This window comes from Pimephales promelas, chromosome 21 (genome assembly GCF_988280905.1).
Source record: "Pimephales promelas chromosome 21, fPimPro1.hap1.1, whole genome shotgun sequence".
In the NCBI taxonomy this organism is placed as follows: Eukaryota; Metazoa; Chordata; class Actinopteri; order Cypriniformes; family Leuciscidae; genus Pimephales; species Pimephales promelas.
Genome location: NC_142789.1, coordinates 17,293,873 through 17,311,963, shown reverse-complemented (window position 1 = coordinate 17,311,963; position 18,091 = coordinate 17,293,873). Strand labels below are relative to the sequence as shown.

Sequence of the window (18,091 nt, the reverse complement as noted above, 5' to 3'; positions counted from 1 at the left end):
TTGTTTGTGGTGCTCGGTGTTAGTTGTAGACACATTTTTGTATAGATTTACAGAATGCAATGACGTGTGACGTCTGAGTGAGCAGGGTGAGTGGACCCAGAGGTGTGCAAATCAGGTTGACAGACAGTTAAGACATCAGACCGAATGCAGTGATTGGATGAACATTTGTTTGGTCCCGAGACATCCACAGATGATATATGTACATATTTAGACTTTATTATTGATTGATTAGGATGTGAAGAAAGTTTCAACGAGTATAACAAAAAGTGTTTATGAAAAACATTGCCTACCCTTACCTTTAATATTTATTAAAAGTAATTTATTCCTGAGATGTTCACATGATACATGAGAAATAATTTTAATACTGTATGCTGATTTGGTTCTCAAGATATATTTCATTGTATTTTTGTTTATTTTTGTGGAAACGATGATACATGCATATAACTATTTTTAAAAAGTGCATTAATTTGAATATATATATTTATATATATATATATATATATATATTCAAATTAATTGAATATATATATATATTCAAAGACATTTATAATCTTACTATATATATATATATATATATATATATAGAGTAAGATTATAAATGTTTTACTGTATTTTTTATCAATTTAATGCATTCTTGCTGAGTAAAGTATTAATTTCTTTCCCCCACAAAAATACAAATAATAATTTTAACTTTAGAATGACAGGGTGTATGCAAGTCTTGTCTTAAATGTTGAATAAATTCACTTTTAGCATCGACTGAGGAAGGTGCAACAAGAGGAGGAGTCCAGCTGTGCTGCCTGATGCAAGTCAAACACACATAAAAAGAAAGGCACAGAAAAAGAAAAAAGTAGGGCTGAATAGTAGATTGGCATGTTGTGGAGTGGATGTGAGAGATAGTAGAACAGTTGGAAATACACGACATGATTAAAACTAATCAGTATGGAAAGAATTCAAGCAGCGTCAAAACATTCAACAAATTAACGTGTCAGTTCACATATGCAGATCACATTGCATATGCATGCACAAATATACATTTGTATACACTTTTGTGAGCTCATAACAAATGCATACAGTATACTATTGTTAAAAATTTCATTTATTTAAGAAATCAGTGCTTTTATTCAGCAAGGATGCATTATATTGATCAGAAGTGACAGTAAAGGCATGGGTAATGTTACAAAAGACTTCTTTTTCGAAATAAATTCTTTTCTTTTGAACATTATATTCATCAAAGAATCCTTAAAAATGTATCAGGGTTTCCACAAAAATAAGAGACTTCTTTCAAAATCATCTTTTGAATAGGTTTGTTCTCAAACTGATACATGCCTGATTGTTCAGTGATGAAAAGAGCATGTTTTATGTTTAAATATAGCCTATTCCCTGCCCTAGTTCTTGTCAATTCTTGTATATTGTTTTACATTAAATATGTTTTATGTAACCGGCTGATGACGCCACATTCACTCTCACTATCCTGTCCCTTCCAGCCTCATAAAACATTTGTAAATTGCTTTGCCACAATTTCGATATACAAACGATGTAAGCGGTGCATTCATACATGTGATACAAAAGAGAATTTTTGCTTGCAAGAAGGCTGACTTGAAAATAAATGAAAATCAAATTAAAAACAGTAATAGTAGTATTGTGAAATAACTTTGAACTCAGTATGAACAGGATTGCCAGTCTTTTGCAGTCTCTTTAAATATTAGTTTGACTCTTTTTCAAATATATATATATATATATTTTTTTCTCTCTCAGATCTAGGAGAGAAAATATAACATATACACATTCCAAAACCTAGGGTGCTGCCTCGCTTCCTACTTAGCATTCCAACAGAGAAGGAACCACATAAGTGACTGGTTCTCAATTCCATATAAGAAAGAACTCAAGAGAGTACCACACAAGAGAGGTTCTCAATTGATTTCAATAAAGTTTGATATTAGCAATTTGCTAAGCTAAAGATTAGTTTGATAGTCACAAAGCAGGTCAACTTTCTGAAATTACCTCAAATACACAAATAGATAGTAGACAGCAATATGCATAATTACCCCAAAAGGAGGTTTTTGCAGTGATGCCATTGAAGAACCAATGTGGGTTCCACAAAGAATCTTTCAGTGCAAAATTCTTAAAATAATCTTCTTATTAATTAAGTTTCTTTATGGAACCATAGATGCCAATAAAGAACCTTTATTGCAAAGTTTTCAATTACATTTATAATCAACCATAGCCTCTATACGTACTAAGTTTTTAGCAATATTGGAATGGTCAAAGCTAGTCTGTGAACACTCAAGAGCAAGTTTGCTTTGTGTCTGCAACAGTTGTTAGACTCACTGTATGATTATTTATATCTCCAATTGACAGCAGATTACTTTGCTAAACACAATAGAACAAGAGGAAGGAGTTATCTAAGATGACATTAAAAAGTTTCCATAGTTTAAAAAACTGTCATATTGAGCTAATACATATACAAACACAAACCAACACATTCTTACCTGTGAAAGGTTATCCCATTTCTTCTGGAAATTAAATCTCTGCGGTTCAACAACCTGAAGCTGCGCAATGTTGTTGCATCATTGATTCTTACTGTGAGCGACAACAATGTTGACCGTTCCAAGATGGTGGGCATGCTGACGTGTCTAAAGAGGGCAAATGTGCCATCTACGTATATATATATATCAGAGTAATCAACCCCCTTTTCTTGTTTCATCTGCCATCTTGGATGGATTTTTTCACTGAGCTTAGCACAATGCATTCTGGGATTATCACTCCATGATCTTCTTCTTTTTTCTTTTAATGGTGGTTGGCAAACAACTTTTAAATGTGCATTACCGCCACCTTCTGATATGGAGTGTGAATCACAATAGCCTTTCCTCACTACCCTTAAACTAAATATATAAATAAATACATAAATCCATAATAAAACCAATAAATATCTAATAATAACATTATTAATATTCATACATTATCATTAAATACAACTTTCTAAGACAACTAAACTCATATCCTTCTACTAAGCCCTGTTTTACTCAAAAACACAAATATCGCTCTATACCCTACATGCCCTGAATTCATTTTTAATAGTTCCTTCATTTCAAATCTATTTTTTTTCTTTTCTAAACCAGTTTTTCAGCCTCATCCTTTCCTCCTTATACTTGTGACAATTAATAATAACATGGTCTACTGTTTCGTTAATATTACAGACATCCCAGTTTCATGTTTCCCTGTTAATTTAAGCATACTATTTCAATCCAGTATGCCCAAATCTCATTCTTCAAATAATGTCCTCTTCCCTTTTATTCCTATTATTTTCTCTCATACCTCCTACCCTCTTCTGGATACTGTAATACATTCTTGATTGTGTTTCTTTATTCCACTCCTCTTGCCACTTCTTTCTCATTTCTTCTTTGATTATGCTTTTAACTTCCACCTTACTATAACATATTACCATATCTATCTCTGTTTTTGTTTTGTTTTTTTTTGTTTTTTGTCACTCCATGATAAATATAATGCTTACCTTAGAATTTGGACAAGTTACCTACCTTTTCCTTGACACGTATGCATATTATGCCTTAAAATGATGTCAAGGGAGTTTTAGGAACAGAGCCTTAGACTTAACACAAAATTATTATTGAAAATGTCACTGATTATATGATCAGATATACAGTATATGAAATGAAAGATGACTCTCTGATTAAAAAAACTCTTTTGAACTATGTAGTTACCTGCCTGTCTTTGAAGTTGCAGAGATGTAAAACTGATGCAACTTAAGCTGAACTGAAACGTGTTGAATTTGCAGTGTTCAGTAGCTAAGCTTCATTTCTATTAAAATAGGCTACCTGTAAGTGATGGATATTACTCCAACATTTTATAGTTTATGCATGTTTATGGTTTTAATAACAGAAATCTCACCAGAGTGATTGCATGCCCCTGAACAACCACCCGTGTGAATAATCCCAGCCTCTGCCAGCGTGTGACACAATATCTTAGCCCTCCACTTTTCTGTTTTTGACTCCATTCATCTTTTTTACAATAGAGATCTGCTTAGGCCTTTTTTCATTGCCATTCATTCTTCAATGTCAAGCACATACTTGTGAAATATAGCAAATTTGTCGCTGAATATCGACTGCACCATGTGTGAGTGCCATAATTTATAAGGTCATTAGCATTGTTCATAGACTGTTTTCATAAGATTAGTGTTCTGCAGTAGTCATTCCTCAAGAGTCAAATGAATGACCAAGAACATCTGAAGATGGGTGGGAAAAAAAAAATCCCAGACGAATGTAAAAGCAGAATGAGATAAATTATCCTCATCATGTTCTCCCAGTTTAATGAAACGTTCTCCACAGCGCTGTGGAAACCAGCATCATTTAAAATCCATTACCAGAGAGAGATGGGGATGTGGCCACCATTACACCAACATTAATTGCACCATGTGGCCATTACTCTTGTAACCTTTGACCTTTAAAATGTCTATTGGAAGAAATTGATGTAAAGCCATTCGAGTCAAAAATGAACTTTTAGCTACAGCCATTCTCGACCAGACCATTATTTCCTTCAACCTCAGATTGGCCTTCACCATTTCGCCGTATCAAGTTTTCTTTGAAGTCCAGGGACATAGACAGGTCAAAGCAGACAGTAATAGTAGCCAGAATAAGGTCACTGTTAATAAAATATCTCCTCTCTCATTTACTCTCCCTCTCAGTTTAGATCTAATTTACTCCATTCGACACATGCTGCTGAGTCGACTGAATTCACTCACTGCCTATTCCTTCTCTCTTCACTTCTCTTGGCCCAGTTCGCCGCCACACACACACCCACCCACACCAAAATATCGAATTAAGGCGTCGCCATGCATCACAGACCACTTTGAGAGGCAGACGCGCACACACAAACACACACCGCCACACTTCATCAGATGACCAGAGCTCTGTGAAGGGCGACCGAAGAAGAGAGCGAGAAGTCAATTCAAGTCCACACAGGCTTTGCTTTGGGTTAAGAAGTGTGAAATATTAAATAAATGAGCATGATTCTAGGCCAGTGACAAACAAATATACCATAATCACACACCAACAGTGAGCAATGATTAGGTGAAACGCATTTCAGAGGGGCACTTTGGTAATGGAGGACACACGGATATTTATGACAGCAATGACACTTCTAGTTCACAATCTCCTGACTACATCTACCATATAACAAATCAAATGATTTATGGTTGCTGGTTTTAATGCTTCATTTGCAGTAACAATAAACTGCATAGGCCAAACAACAAAGCACAAGAGTGGAATAGCGGTACAGTGATTGTGTCAAATTGTAAAATGATGGTACTTACATTAATTAAGTAATACAGCAATCAACATATTTCCATAATCATCTAGCTAAAACGAATCAAAATATCTTTTAAATTACAATTCAGTTCCTAAATTTGAAAAACGAAAAAAAAGAAGAATAAATGAATACTTAAAATGCAACCAACAGAAATGTGCGTTTAGCTATTTCATCATACTTTATACATTGTTGAATTTGTTTGTAATTGCAATTCAGTTTTCAATTCCTCTTCCATTCAAATTCGGGATGTGGAACATCAATTTACATTCACGAACTGAAAAGGAGCCAATTCTTTAATTCCAAAAAATACTTGAATATAATATTTCAAATATAATAATTATTTAATATTGAATAATGCTTAAAGAGATACTCCACTTTTTTGGAAATAGGCTCATTTTACAACTCCCCCAGAGTTAAACAGTTGGGGTTTACCGTTTTCGAATCCATTCAGCTGATTTTCTGATATTTAGAAGAATATCAGTTACCAGACAGTTTCTGGTCCCATTGACCTCCATGGTATTTTTCCTACTACGGAAGTCAATGGGACCAGAAAATCGGCTGAATGGAATCGAAAATGGTCAAACTTAACTGTTTAACTCTGAGGGAGTTGTAAAATGAGCCTATTTCCAAAAAAAAGTGGAGTATCCCTTTAAGGTAGTGGAATTGTTACATGAGCATTGCTTTGATCGGTAGTTAAACCATCTTACTATTCAAACAGTATCCTGTCTAACCTCATACAACACTCTTTTCTAAGCTCTCCCACTCTCATTTGTAAGCTTTTTTATATGTGTCTAGAAACAGAGCCCCTCTCTAGGGTCTACATTCCTCCATTTTCACCCACTTTTCAGGTCCCTCCATCACGCTCTCTGTTAGCTCAAGGCTCGGGCCTTGCTGACAGCGCTGGGACTCTTGGAAAGGAAGGGGACTGAGATTCTCATAATTGATTTGGGACCAATTCCCCTGTATAAGTGTTTGCACTTTTTTTGTTCACACATTATGCCCGTCTTGTTGAATAGGATTTCGAAAAAAGGCTAAATTAGACCCACTGGCTAATCCAGCCGTGCCAAGTTCATAGAGAAAATGAGAGACACATTCAAGAGGGGCTTAGCACAGATACTATCTTTGTGTCGCTGTTGACAATGCGAGAACAGCTTTATGTCTGAATCTCGAGAAGCTAAACCGTTGGCAACCTTCGGATAAGTGTGCCGTTTACACTCAAGGGCAGTTTTGAGAAAACAGCTCGTACCCAGACAGACGCCACTTTTGCTGTGAGCTGTATTTTATGTGGGTCTGCATTAAAATTCAGTTCATTGAGTTAATAATGTCCCCAGTGATTACCAAACTGTCAGCTTTTTGCTAAAATTAGTAATGGGTCCCACTGGGAATAGATCCTGGCGTACTGTGAGGAGGTACCTCGCTCAGGAGCGGGTGCGAGTCTGAAGGAAGCATATGCTCTGTGTCATCATTCTAACAACAGGCAACACCTGTTTGACAAGTAAAGAGGAGAAAAAGTTGAGTTGCCAAAAATTCCTCATCTGAGCATTTGTATGGCAAAAGCCTGGAGGTTAATAACCAACTCTCCTGAAAAGCATATGTTTTGGGTGGGATGGGATGCTGGTGTTCCCATCAGGCTTTTTAAGCTAACTTAACCAGCAAGACTTCATCCAGAATCATCAGAAAGGCCATGCCATTCATTTATACATGTATTTGTTATTAGTGTCTTCTACATGGTTGTTGTTCCTATTCCTTTTTTGTTTTTGCTGTTGATGTTTCATTTTTTTAACCACTTTCCTGTAGTTTAGTTTGTTGGTTCACAAATAAAAAAGTTTTAAAATAAAATGTTTGCAAGAGGAAACAACAAAAAGAAAGAAAAATTAAGTAAGATTATAAATAATCTTGAATTATTAAGTTATGAAGTAATGAATGATAAGTTATGAATACACACACACACACACACACACACGCACAGAGAGAGAGAGAGAGAGAGAGAGAGAGAGAGAGAGAGAGAGAGAGAGGACTTATATTTTTCATTGGTGTCTTAACAAATTATTTATAATTATTTTCTACTTAATTTGTCTTTCTCTTTGCTGTTTGTTTCTTGCATTTTTTATATTAAATGTGTGAACCGAAAAGCACATAGAAGACACTAATACAAAATAAAATAAGATAAAGTTTATGTTACATAAACATACCTTTAAGGGCAAAATGAACTTTTTAAACCTGTTCACCCCAGCGACATCAGTGCCAACTTTAATTCGTTTTACCTATAGAGACAAATATTTTTAAAACGTATAACATTGTGCATGATATTCAACGTTTTTTGTGGCTGAAAATCTCAGCCAGATGGTAGCAGGAAGTCCTAAATCCCTTTCCTAAGTCAGTTAGGGCTGGGCCCGAGGGTTGGTATTCGATTTGAAAATGTGACATTCGAATGTTACATTTATTTTTTTTTGCACACCTGCCATCCCACTCAAAACGGTTCTCATTCGCACTTGATTAATTATATGGTGAAATATATTTAACATAATAATATATAACTTAATTATATTTGCTTCTTCTTGGACTACTAAAAGTGTTCCTGCAATGGAAGAATTCTCTGGCTAGAGCGCAGAGCAGCGAAGTTTGAATGGACAGTAGAATAATAGAAACAAAATGTATTATCCTTTTTACCTATTATTATCAATCTAAATGTGACACTGCACTCCCTTGTGAAGTTGTTTGGATGAACGGTTTTCGAAATAATCAAAATGCAAACGGACAGACATAGAGATTACTACCGAAGCTTCAACGCTAAAAAATAGTATTTGTATCAGGCCTAAAGTGAGTAACACTCACCTGAATACCAATTTGGAGGAGGTAGATTGAAGGCCTCCTGTATTTTTTTTTTTTTTTTTACTACAGGGGAAGACCATTGTGCGTGTGTTCTATTTGCAGGACCAGTTGAATTCTACGCATTCATTAAGCCTCAGTGAAAAGGACCCATGACACTGGAATTCCGTTCATTCAGACCCAGACATGGCCAAGCTGATGAAAAGTGATGGTGCCTCTCCAGTGAATAGCAGAGAAAACGGCACAACTCAAACCCAATTAAAGAGCAATGATTACAATTCTCAGTTACGAGGCCATTTTGTTCCAAGCTCATGTGGAGTAATTGAGAATCCAGACATACCAATAGTGCTCTGCTTTTTACATCTGCACATCTTCTGGGAAGGCAGAAAAAGAAAGAATGGAAAAAAAAGGAAAAAAAAAGAGAGGTAGATGAGGCCAACACTGTATGCAGCAATCAATTAAAGTTATTATGGGATCCATATTCTGTTAACTCTTACTTGGTTGTTCTTGGTCAGTGATGGTTTATAATTAACACTGACCCAAAACAGTGACTGTGTGTGTGTGTTTATTTTATTGAACAATACTGTATTATGAATTCTGCGGGATATACCTTAGATCAAACAACAGTTATGTTTATATATCACTGCTAAAAACACTTTCTCTATGAGCAAAATTGAAATTTTATTTTATTTTACTTCCAGAACCGGACTGTTGCATTCAATAAGAGTTAAATCCATCACACAGAATGTGAGTCCATTCACTGAATTCCTTTAGATTTAAACCATAATCTGCAATATATATGCAATGTATGGAGGCATATGATTTCTTTTGAGGGACAGATGTTCTTTAATATTTATGAATGACCTGGGTCCTGAGGAAACATTTTTCCTGTACAGTCTAGCAGTAGTAGGAGATGAAGGCCTCGCTATTCTTTTTTTCTACAGCTATTTTCCACATGAACAACTGTTACCAGAAATAGCTGGCCACTGCAAACCTAAGAACAGGAATTTCTGATTGGTGGCCCAGCCTTCCACGTCATGGACCTAGAATGACCAGCACTAATCTAAATAAGCATGAACAAAGAGTTATCAAACCGGACACTGACGGATCGAATGATTTTACTGGGAAAAACACTGGTTCTATTCAGCTTGCTCACTCACTGTTAAAAAGAATTTAGTCACTGACACTGAAAAAAGACAATCCTAGTTGCTCAGGTGTTGGCATGTGCAAGTGTAGTCATTAGTTTAAGTTTTTTTTTTTTTGTATTATTTTTATTTTTTAGTATTCTATTTGCTTAAAAGTATGAATGTGCATGTTTAAATGGGATGTTTTACTCAACTATAAAATGTTCCAAAGGGGAATATATATATATATATATATATATATTTAGATTTTATATTTATATATATATATATATATATATATATATATATATATATTTATATATAATTTTTGCAGAACCATTAAATAGGACACTTAAGCTCCAAAAAATTACTGACCCATCCACCCATCCATACATACATGCATCCAGAAAAATAAATAAATAAATAAATAAAAACTTAAGGCTGAGTACATAGCAACAGTTTATTATTCTTGGCTTTTCTGAGCATATGGTTAATTTTGCACGTGTGCTAGTCCATATTCTCACACCGTTGTGTATGTGTGTCTAATACAGCCCCTTTAGCCTCCTTGAAGCTAATACAAGCCAAGTGAAGCAATCTAAGATCCATCACCAGAGGACAGTGTGATAAACGGCTCTGTCAGGCCAGGCCGGTACGGCCTTGACTTTCAGAGCGAAAACATCACACCTCACCCTGCCCCTCAGAATCTCTCTATGTTTATCCCTGACCATTTTTTTTTTTTTGGTTATAGAAAACCTTTTTACACATCTCCCGCATGTCATTGCTGCTTTGTTTGCTTCTGAATGATGTAAAGACTCATTTGTGACTTGCATTTGTTTCATAACCTGATCATTTTGTATAGTTTAGTTGGTTTTTAGAATTATAGTTTAAATATTTTACAGCACATATGGTAAATGCCACTGAAAACTGTTAGCAAAATAACATCATCTCATTAGGAGAGACATTAAGATTGTTCAGAATTAGCCTTAAAAGCACTTCACAGAGTAATTGTCTCTAAAGAAATGGGTGCATTTAAACCCTGATGTTCCCTTTGTTGACTGAACATTTTACCAAATGAACCAAACGTGACATTGCCGAAAGCACAGTGGCAGTAGCTAATGAAATCTCAAAGAGTTAATGAAGTCATTTAAATAGCTTCAATACATTCAGTCTGTGAAATGACGTTTCTGTATGTCAGGCACGTCTTTTGCCCTTGCTGGGGTGTTTGTGCAGGTGGACAGTTGGACACTAGTTTTTGTGAGTAAAAAAATTGAATCATATGTTTATCACATATGTAACGTAACACACGTGAATGGGAGCTCTAATAATGGACACGAAGGTTAGACGATTGATCCAAGACAGAAATACAGCCAGTAAGGGGGAAATCAAATGTGGATGTAAATATAAATAGACAGATAAAGATAGACAGACAAAGAGATGGAGTAACCCAGAGGCAAAAAATAGCACCCTTCATCCTTCGTCATCTTTGGCAATGTACTAAAGATGACTCAAGACCATATGACATCAAAACTGGAGTTTTGTGGCTTCTAGACCATGCCTGTCAGATTCGAGGCCATCTATATACTAGCTTTCTCCAAAAAAACTGACAAAAAATAACTCTAAGCAGATTGCACCTTTAAAGTTTATAGTCCTTTTTCAGGGAAAATGGACAACATATTCTGATGCCTGCTCATACTACCACATATCTCGGACTTGCAAAAGCAATTGGTCTTTAATACCTAGAGACAGCTATCTGTTAGCGTTCTCATTCATCTTAAAGACAGTAACTTGGCCGGTCCTTCCTCAAATTCCTGTCTAAACTGAAAATATAACAAAAGAGGCAAAAAAAAAAAAAAAACTGCACTTGTCAAGTTGTTTAATGGGGTCTGTGAAGGTTCACTTGCATAATCTCCCCCTGCGGATCACTCAATTACAACTAAACAGAACTATTTCACTAAGAACCAGAAAAAAATCATCAGTAAATTTGTCCTTCTATTGTTAGATTTCGCTGTATTTGGCTGAGTAAACGTTTTGGTGGCTCGCTAATGTATTTGTTTTCTTTACATTATCTCTGTTTTGGACTAATTGTTTGAATGAATTCGCTTACTGGATCATTGGATCTAAAAGTTTAGAATATTAAAATGATCTGATCTCAAACAGAGAAGCAAAATCGGGTTAAAGGGTTAGAATAGAAATTTACGGTGCTTGCGTCATTGTAGATGCTCAGTCAAAGTGATAAACTCTCGACTCCCAAGATCATCTAACTGCTTGACGCAAATTACGTTAGTTAGCCAATTTCACGCTCAGTCATTTTTTTCCGTTATTTCCGTTCAAATATTTTAATTCGTCGAGGATTGATATTAAGGATTTGTTAATATTGACAGCCCTAAATAATATAATATAATATAATATAATATAATATAATATAATATAATATAATATAATATAATATAATATAATATAATATAATATAATATAATATAATATAATATAATATAATATAACTCTGAAAGCTGAGTATGATCTTAGCTGCTGTTTGTGATTTTAAGTAAAAGAGTTTTCGCACAGACAAAACTGAAATAAATAATTAAACAATCATAAACAAAACTACATGTGAGTGCAAACAAACAAACAAACAAACAGGAAGATTAACACAGAATCCTCAGACTTTATTAGACTACTGTCTGAGCCAATAAATCAAATAAACAGAACATAACTAGGTCTTGAGATGAGCCTCATAAATAACAAATCAGTGTTTCGCTTGGTTGCATGTTCATACAAACTAAATAAGGTTTGGCATGGAGGCGTTCAAACATGAGATCCCCCAAAAGACACTGTAATCACAATATCAAAAGACACATTATATTAAATTCAAATCGTGCCCTCCACCACAGTTCCCAACTCTGGGCACTTTTGGTTCATGAAACACTAAGTTCAAATTCACTCAGGTTTTGACAGATTTTTGAGTGAATTTTCATTTTAATGGCATCAAATACCATTATACATGCATATGAATATATGAAGAGTTCAGATGCAAAAGCCTCTAAGTGCCATTTGAAATTTTCTTCTAGAATGATAATTTTTATCAAGCTTGTATATTTAAGTTCAGTAATTTCACTTAAATTTCAATGAAGATTACCTATTAATTATCATTTAAGTGAAATTACTGAACTTAAATATACTGTATAAGCTTGATAAAAATGATCATTCTAGAAGAAAATTTCAAATGGCACTTAGAGGATTTTGCATCTGAACTCTTCATATACAAAATAAGGTTTCTGCTAATGTATTTCTACAAATACCTTAAAATACTGTACTTTATGTTATGGGACGTTATGGGTTTAAATAGCTTATTATCCCTATTAGGCAGTGGAACCACACTAAACAACCGATAAACAGGCTAGAGTGTAACTTAGGACTTGTTATCATATTGGACAGATGGATTCTGACACCTGTAGTCCCTGTTTCTGTTTGAAAAGCACGGCTGGCCTCCCAGGGCCCAGCTTCATTCTGCACTCTTCTGTCAGCTGTCACTGAGGCAGAGACCCCTCGGGCCATCACCATCACTTTGACAAGGGTTACTGTTGGTGACACACGAGTAACTCCTGGGACCGGGGCGCTGGCTCACAGCCGTGCTTGCAAACAAAAGTCAAAGGTCAAAGGTCACTGATACAACTACTTTAGAAGAAAGTTCTATCACACTTTAGATTAGGTTCAAATTCTCACTATATCTAACTATCATCTACAACTTTTGCCTCAATAAACTCCTAATCATTGCTTAAAGCTACACCGTGTGATTTTTACCCCCATCTAGTCGTGAAAAGGTACATAACCATCCAGTGAATATTAGTTTCTGTTCCTCTCAATTCCGATTTCGTTTTAACTCCTACGGTGGCCAATGTAGTCCAAGATTAACATGGCTTCCAGTTCGACCTCGTCCATGAGTGTAAACTCAAACGTAAACACGAAAGGCGAAGCTTGAATTAACGTGTGTGTCCCGATTTGGCTAATGTACTTTCAAGATGGAGGGGCAACATGGCGACCGACATTAGAACCCCTTACCCGTATGTATTTTCAATGGCATATTATACACTCACAAGAATACTTTATTACTTGAATGAAATAAATATACATTAATGAGCACATATATTTTTGAAAGAACTAAGTATTTTTAGCTAAGAATAAACTAAAGAGTTACACGGTGTAGCTTTAATAATAGTTAGTAAGGTAGTTGTTAAGTTTAGGAATTGGTTATGATGGATTAAGAGTTGTAGAATATTATGGTGATGCAGAATAAGGAATCAATATGTGCTTTATAAGTCCTATTAATCAGCCAATATCTATATAATATGCAAGATAATAAGCAACTAGTTAGTAGTAAGAATTGGACTCTAACCGAAAGTTAAAATAAAGAAGATTTACATATAGATGTTGATGAACCTTACAATGCAGTGTTATTCAAATGGCGGCAGTCCGGTTTACATACAGTAGGACATAATTGTGCCATTTTACTGTTTCTACAGATTAAAAGTGAGCAGCGCATCAAAACAAATGAGGTGCTCAGGGTCATTTACGGTGATCTTTCGCCGCTTTATCTAATATTTTGAGTAGCAAAATTCAACTTTTACTAAATACTAGCGATACTTTCGCTAAAACACTGCCGAAAACAGGAATGCAGCAAAAATCATTGTTTTTATCAGTCATACAGATTACTCTGACCGCTTAACTAAATCAGGTTTGTGACTAGTTAACACATGGTTCATGCTTGTTGCCTTGTTCAGTAAAATTCTGTTTGCCATCTGCTTTTCTGTAGGTGGTAATAGCGCAACGATAACAATTAGAGTTTTCGGAAACCTTAACAAGCATTATTTTCTTGTTTGTGCATTTCCTGGCTGAGTAAATTTTACTGCTATTGATTAGTGAATAAGACAGATCTCTGTGCTAAAATACCACATTTGTTTAGTGATTTCACCCCTTAAAGTTAGACAAATTGTTTATGGAAAAACTAACATATCTTTTTATTGCTATACACTGAGAATGTTTTTACAGGAACCATGTTCAATTCCACTTGAGCAACTTTGTTTCATCAGCATAAACCACACATCCAGATGGTAGTAAATCCCATTTTCAGCCAGATAGGTGCCAAAAAGAATGAAAAGATGGCAGCTGTGAAACAACCACACCAGCAGCCACATCTCACGTTCGTAATTAGAGAAAAAACAATTATTCTCTCTCACACAAAGACACGAGACAGCTGCATAATCCCGAGGGCACACACTATGGTGCTCTTTAAGTAGGTGATTTGCTCGTGATTCTTGAGTCAACATCCATGTCTATGCATAGTTAAGCATGTTACATTGCTGCCAAGGGGGTGTAAAGAAATATGGCATTGTGGGCAACCAAGCTACCATTGATCTGATGTCAGCAGTGTAGGGCAAGCTACTCCAAATATGGAAGCCAATAGTTAGATAAAGCAACCTAGTCACACTTCAAGCTAAAAAAATATTACTATTATTATTTATTTTTTTTAGTCAACTGTTATTTGCCTACTTTAAATGCTGGAGTTCACTAAAGTCAGGTGGATTCTGATTAGCTTTCATCGACTGTATCACTCATCAGCTAGAAAAAAAAAAAAAACTTTTAGTTCTGATGTTGACTTCCCTATTCTCAAAGACTTACAACCCCGATTCCAGAAAAGTTGGAACGTTTTGAAAAATGCAATAAAATTCATAATCTGTGATTTGATCATTCTCTTTTCTACCTTTTTTTTTAACTGACAAACGTACAAAGAAAAGTTTTCCAATGTTTTCACTGATCAACATAATTATATTTCCTAATCATATATAAATAAAACAGTCCACAATGAGCAGGTGAATTGATAATATGAGGGTATCTTATTTGGGTGAAAGAGTCATGGCTCACCACTTTGTGTCAAATACCATGAGAGTATTGTCAAACAATTCAAATGTTTCAATTCACATTTCTCAATGCAAAATTGCAAAATTGCAAAAAAAAAAAAAAAAAAAAAAAAAAGTATTTTACCATCTACCATACATACTATTGTGAATTCAATAGATTCAGGGAATCCAAAGAAATCTCTGTATAGGGCAAGCAAGGCAGGAGACCTCTGCTCCCCACTGCATGAGAAACATCATGCTACTCTGTTAAATACAGCCACATGTGCTCAAGAGTACTTTAGAAAACCATTTTCACATAACACAGTCAAAAAATGCAACTTGAATCTCTGTTACACAAGAAAAAGCTTTACATCAGTTATATATGGAGATATCTGTGTTATAGTTATCTGTGGAAATGTGTACTGTGGTCAGATGAGTCCATGTTTCAGCTTGTTTTGGGGAAAAACAGACATCGAGTTCTCAGTTCCAAAGACGAAAGGGATCATCCAGACTTTCATCAGAGACAGGTGCAAAAGCAAACATCTGTCCTGTTATTGGGGGCCGGGCATCAGTACAAACAGCACGGGTGACTTGCATTTGTGTGAAGGCACCACTGACATGGAGGCAGATATGACCCATCATGAAAAGGCAATGATGACCACACACTGTTAAGCAGCTGTCTTGAATCAGACAAAATATCCCACTAGCAAAACTCCAACAATTAGTATCCTCAACTCCCAAATGATTAAAAAGTGTAATTAAAAAGGAAAGGAGAAGTGACACAGTGGTAAACATGTCTCTGTAACAACTTTTTTGGAGTGTGTAGCAGCCATCAAACTCAAAATTTGTTCATATTTACAAAATACAATTAAGTTTTCTTTTAAATCTACACTTAAATAAAGGATCACGATAATTAACAAAATCACAGATTCTTGATTGTATGGCATTTTACAAAATGTCCCAACTATTCTGGAAATGGGGTTGTAGAATGATTATTAAAACTCTAAAGTTATAGTTGTCCTCTTTAATGTAAACCATGACATGAAAACAAAATAATAGGATAGAATTAAAACCATATTCATGTAGTCTACTGTCTATAACATCCAAAAGCACTTAAAATAACTAATTGGTAATACCATGGTACATTGTATTTTGCACTGTTAGTGTTATGATAGTCTTTTAGTTGGCGAATGTAACTGCAGTACAAGCTACTCCTGCATGAGTAGAACTTAATAAAGAGCTACTTCATCTTCACCAAATCAGGATGCATTTGCAGGTTTGGTTTCAACTGACTGTAAGTAAATATCCAGTTCATCCAGTTCATTTTTGCTCACTGCTTTCTGAAATATCCGGTTACTCTTGTAAAAAGGTAGAATGTGCTTCAAATTAATCACTGAATGAGCTGTCCGAATGATTCAGACTGAATCATGAACACACTCAGGGCCCTATTTTAACGATCTAAGCACATGGTCTAAAGCGCAGGCCGCAACTCCACTTAGAGCATGTCCGTATCCACTTTTGCTAGTTTAACTAGGAAAAAGGGTCGGCGTGCAAGGCGCATGGTCTAAAATGGTTGTCCCTATTCTCTTAATGAGTAATGGATGTGTTTTGGGCATAACATGCAATAAACCAATCAGAGTCTCATCTCTCATTCCCTTTAAAAGCCTGTTGTGCTCGCGTCATGCTCTTGCTATGCAGTTCTTTTTCCGAATCCTTCTACAAATGCGCAGTGGTTTGAAGCCACTTTGAAAATTGACCGGAAATAGCACTTTAGTACAAACTTATTTTAATTTCACTTACTTTTTAGGAGGTGTGCACACTGGGGCACGGGGATAGCCGTGTGTTTCATTCCTGGATAAATCAGCCTTTTGAATGAATCAGTGATTCATTCGATGATCCACTAATAAAAACACGCCACTTGTCGCCCCCTACTGCCTTTATACATGGAGGGAGAGAGAGGTGTGTGGGATTGGATAAAAATCCTGTAAAAAAATTAGCAAAAGAAATACAAAAAGCCAGAGGCCACAGGATCAGGAAGTAACCAGCACTTCCTTTTGACCAGTGATGGTGTTTGTGTCTTTAATACAGAGTGTGTCTTTGAATGGATGTGTGCTTGTGTGCAAGGGTCTTGTGTGCACTTTTCTGTCCACTAACTGTATGTGTTTGCATATTTTCTAAGCTTTGTTTGCAGCATAAAAGTGAACCTTCAGTTTTGTAACTCCATAGGAGGTGACAGGGAAAATTTAATTTTTTTCCCGGTTCTGATGTTTGGAGAGAATAAAAGTTTCCTGCTGCTTCAGCTGTGATAGGCATTTCTCCTGAGATCTAAACACAATGTTATCACAGAATTCAACCGTTTAATAGCACATTCATAGGGGTTGCAAGGATTTGGGTTTGTGTGTATGCACTGCACACGTGTCTGAACATCTGTGCATCTTTGTGCATTGTGTTGAGTTATTATATAGGTCTATGAAATATCTCATAGAGGAGCCTTTTTAAACAGGTGGGCTGCTTGAAAGCAGTATTCTGGGTTCATTACAAATTAAGCTCAATCAACACACTTGTGGCCTAATGTTGATAACTAGAAATATTAATTTCGAAGGGGGGAAAAAAAACTGGGGAACTTACAGTGTAATTGAATAGTGGCAAAACAATACATGTTAAATGTTAAATCGTTTACTAAACTTTTGTGTTAAATTATATAAAACGTGTCAAATCGTTAAAATTACAGTACAAATGATGAGAACAACTTTACAGTTCAAATAATGCACACGTTTTAACAGAAAAATGATATAAGCAACTGTTTAAAAGTTTGGGGTTGGTACACATTTTTAATTGTGTTTTTTCTTTTCTTTTCTAAAAGTCTCTTTTGCACACCAAGGCTGCAGCAGTAATTTAGTGAAATATTACAACAATTTAACA

The 18,091-nt window shown here is 35.4% G+C and overlaps 1 protein-coding gene across 2 annotated transcripts in view; it reads right to left on the bottom strand.

The window, feature by feature from the left end:
* Nucleotides 1-18,091, bottom strand: part of cdh4 (cadherin 4, type 1, R-cadherin (retinal)) — a 258,635-nt gene that overhangs the window by 222,916 nt on the left and 17,628 nt on the right. The window contains exon 1 of one of the 2 annotated variants that reach the window (XM_089125293.1): nt 2,490-5,319. The exons of the other annotated variant lie outside the window; for it this stretch is intronic. The gene's annotated coding sequence lies outside the window, so the exon portion shown is untranslated. Of the gene's footprint in view, nt 1-2,489; nt 5,320-18,091 lie in introns of those variants that run through there. 2 annotated transcript variants of the gene reach the window in all.